At 43.6% G+C, this 4490-nt stretch overlaps 1 non-coding gene across 1 annotated transcript; it reads right to left on the bottom strand.

Moving 5' to 3' along the window:
* Positions 1-614: 614 nt before the first annotated feature.
* LOC118573517 lies at positions 615-773 on the bottom strand. Its single transcript, XR_004943630.1, has one exon. It is a non-coding gene; the product is annotated as a U1 spliceosomal RNA (small nuclear RNA).
* Positions 774-4490: the final 3717 nt, after the last annotated feature.

The raw sequence follows: 4490 nt of genomic DNA, 5'->3' as shown, positions 1-4490 counted from the left end.
GTGCAAGAGATGGGAACCACTGTGTTGGAGATGGGGACCACCGTGCGGGAGATGGGGACCACCGTGTGGGAGATGGGACCACCGTGTGGGAGATGGGGACCACCATGTTGGAGATGGGGACCACCATGTTGGAGATGGGGACCACCGTGCGGGAGATGGGGACCCCCGTGCGGGAGATGGGAACCACCGTGTGGAAGATGGGGACCACCGTGCAAGAGATGGGAACCACTGTGTTGGAGATGGGGACCACCGTGCGGGAGATGGGAACCACCGTGTGGGAGATGGGGACCACCTTGTGGAGATGGGAACCACCGTGTGGGAGATGGGGACCACCTTGTGGAGATGGGAACCACCATGTGGGAGATGGGGACCACCTTGTGGAGATGGGAACCACCGTATGGGAGATGGGGACCACCGTGTGGGAGATGGGGACCACCATGTTGGAGATGGGGACCACCGTGTGGGAGATGGGAACTCCGTGTTGGAGATGGGGACCACCGTGTGGGAGATGGGGACCACTGTGTTGGAGATGGGGACCACCGTGTTGGAGATGGGAACCAAAGAGCAATGAGTTCTCCTAGCTTTTTCCCAGCCCCTGTTTTCATTCTTAAAAGGAGGGGATCCTGAATAAATGCAGGCCCCCACTACCACAAATTATGCAGTGAAGTTTCCCACACTTGTGGACTACCAGGGTCAGGACAGACAGAGTGCACTGAATGAGCTTCACTTTGGGAAAGTGACCTTCATGGTCATGGTATCTCTGTCCTCAGGATGGGTGCTTGGGGAAGCCAGATAGATCGCTATCAACACCTGAATTGTTTCTTTGGTTCTGATGATAATGTTTGAAATTAAGACTTTAGTTTGATGACTAGTGTGTGTCTTCTCCCAGACTTTCTCAGTTATTGTAATTCTTCATGAATCTTTGAGGAATGGTAAGTCTTACCCATATATATTCCCTTCTCATTATGTGACATTCCAATCACTTACTAAACCTAAAAGATTGATTTTTTTTTTCCTTTAGAAGTGAAAGTCCTCACATTTTAAAAGCTAGAAAGGGGCTAAAAAGACTTCAGTTCCTAAAAGCAATACTTTTGTAATTCCCTTTCAGTGTTAACAAATTACCATAAAATTATCATAGATTTTCTCCACCCCCCCCTCTCTCTCTCTCTCTCACACACACACACACACACACACACACACACACACACACACACAATCATAAAAATCATAGACATTGTACAGTTGGCTCCCAACACAAAATATATGCTTAAGAATAAGAAACCTCAATGATCCTTCTATACATTACCCACTACCAATTGCTTGAGGCTACTGGTTAATCCCAGGCTGGTGAACCACTGCCTACCAGTCTACCTGGGCCATTTGTCACATTACAAATTAGCGTGTGGCCAAGGGGAGCCAACTACTCTGAGCACTATCTTAGAGAGCACACAATTAGAAAGAATGGCTGCAAGGAGAGAAACCAATTGAGTGTAGTCCCAAACTAAAGGGAGCAATGTGTTTTTCCCTGATTGGCTGTGGGATTATCTCCATCTTGGCTCTCCTCTACCGGTGCCAGTGATTAGGGGGCTGCAGACCAGCAACACTTTCTAAAACCAGGGAAATCCATTCTCCTCAGTTTACTCCTTCGCATATCCTAAGCACTACAGAGTGAAGATTCACATTTCCTCCAAAATTTAGGTCATCAAAAATTCTTAAAAGTACAAAACTAATTTAATATCCTAGAAAAGACAGATTCTCCCATAAGAGACAATATCATACTGACTTTTCCATGGCTCCCAGATCTAACTCTACTTAGAAAAGTGGGATATAGTTCAAAGCAAAGAGAGCAAGTAAATATACTTAGATAGGTTCTGTAATTGCTCATACCATGGCTGTTCTCAGCTCCTTGGTGAAAGAATTCACTTTGATCAACTTCAAAGCTTCCAATTACCTCAGGATAAGAATTACAGACATCAATTTATGATCATGTAATTTAGAAATTCCAAGTATTTAAATATAATACTATACAAGGAATGAGAATAATTAATGCTGGCACGGCATATTTATAACACTTCCATTTTCAGAAGGCAATACCATGTACATCATTGGGTTCCACTTACAAACCCTCCTTTGTCAGGTCTTCCATCATGAGGATGGCCTAAGAACGTGAAGTAGTTCAGGACGTGAGGACCCATTTGGCCGGCTCTGTTGGCACACCCTTCTTCCCCAACCAGCCTTGTGAGCTGTGGTCTGCAGACCTCCTCAAAGAGCATCTTTGACCACATCTTTCCTGTTGCTCAATACCTTTCCAGGAGGTAAGATCTAGATGTCTTTTCCTAACCGACAATCTGCTCCATCATTATAATCCTCTTTCTTCCTCAGCTTCCCTCCACACACTCTCGGTTTTTGCCAAAATGCCCATGCAATAGCTTTTTGCCCTTTGTGACTGCTGATTGGATCATTTCTTTTTGTCAAAAAGTCCCCCCTCCCATCTCAATCTCTTGAATCTGTTCAAATCAGAATAGTTTCAGATCAATATGTCTTGAGTTATAGATCAATGTGCTTAAAGCTTTTTCTAGTTTACAGCTTCTGCCATTTTCTTCCATTTAATCCTTTTCTAACTCAGTTCTACCTTGCTGAGTGATCCAACTACCATTCCTCCTGTGTTTTGTCTGTTTTGTTTTGGGGTAGCGTTTCTAGCTCTTTAGCACATTTTCTTGTTTTCCCTGATGAGCTGAAGGTTTTCCAGGGCTTTTCACTATCACAGAACATGCCATACAGCCTAAGACACAAGGAGGCTGCTATCTGTCCCCATGAATCTGATGACACTGAGTGCCACCTAAGCAGAACTACATGGTGTTTATTCTGTTGGGCACAGCTTGTTTCATTGACACATGCTTTAATCTGAATAGCTGCTTAGTGAGTCATTTTTTCAAAATACAGCTCCACCACTTGTGAGACCCTAGGCCAGTCAGGTTTCTTCTCAGGTGTAAAGTGGGGGTATTAATAATAGCATCCACTTAGTGGGGTTACCTTGAGAATTAAATGACAACATGCAAAGTTCTTTAACGTGTTAGGAGTACAAGTGAGTATTAATATCTTACAGTTCTCTTGCAGAAAAGTGGGTTAAAAAACTCCAATGTGCACAGATTTGCTATTGTGCAAGTGCCAAGATAACCAAGAAGAGAAAGCTATATAGACTCTGACAACTTGCATCTGCCTGTACATTTCTCCGGAAATGTCGTTGACACTTTTATGAGGCTCCAGCAGTGATGATATCTATTCAAGGAAGAGGCAGCTCTGAACTCAATGAGGCCACTTTCAGGGAATCAAGAGGCTGTGCATTCTAGAAAAGGTTTCATTGCCATGCCTACCAAAGGCGGGTGGGAAAAGCTCTCTTGTAGCTTTCTTCTCATACCAATGCTTGCAAAATGAACATTCCATTAACCTACTATGGCTGCTACTGTATCTGCTTATTTTCTCTGAGTTACATACATGTAGTACAAGGAGCCAGGATGCTAGGGCAACACTGAACAGTCCATTTGCACTCATTGGTTCATCCTTCATTTGATTGAAGGGTATGAGCATCTTCATTTCACTTCAGATTTTACCAAACACTCCAATGAATTAGACTTCAAAATGACTGCACTACAGCAAACTGGATTAACCTAGCCAGCTTGGGTTACTGGCAATAGTTTGTCTTTGTTCTGAGATAAACACACTGTCCTAAAAATTTGATATAGACCCCTTTTAAAAAATGTGATGAATTCCCTTGTAGTACACAGCAGCCCAAAGAAATTACTTACTGAAATGGATGCTGCAGTATAATGTATCTTATTGAATCACAAGTATTTCCCAGTTGATTATTGGATGCATAAATCCAATCAAAATTATCACCTATCGAACTGGAAACAGTAAACTTACAAACCCAAATGGATCACCTAGCAAATCATAAACACTGTCACAACATTTACATATGGGCACTCTGTTACACTGAGTTATTGGGAGAAATGTTAACTACTTTAGGTGGCCTGGAAACTAGCCAGTAATGTTCTCCTAGATAGGGCTCTGTACCGTTAGCCACAGGGAACCAGGCTGCCTTCACTCTGCACAAGCACAAGCCAAGTCATGCAGGACGGACAGTCTCCTTCATCCTCCCCTTCCTGTCTCTACCAGAGCCAGTGACCTCCAGAACTGTCCACTAAGCAGCTCCTACTGCATTTAAAACAAACAAATAGCATCAGAAAGTAAGCTGGCATGCTTGAAAGAATGTTAGGCCGTTGTTGGTGTTCATATGAATGTAAAAGTGAGCCCTCATTAATGTGCTGTTCTCGCTTTGCTTCCGGGAGCAGGTGGAATTTGGGGTTACCAGGGAAAGACAGCACTGTCTCCTGGGGAGGCAACATGGATTTTTCTGGTACTGTTTTAACTTTTGAGTGGCTGGTTAAGGCCTGTATTATTCTTGTAGTCTATACACTTTCCCCTGGGCT

The sequence above is a fragment of the Onychomys torridus genome, chromosome 23 (assembly GCF_903995425.1).
Source record: "Onychomys torridus chromosome 23, mOncTor1.1, whole genome shotgun sequence".
NCBI lineage: Eukaryota > Metazoa > Chordata > Mammalia > Rodentia > Cricetidae > Onychomys > Onychomys torridus.
This window is presented reverse-complemented; position numbering and strand designations above follow the sequence as displayed.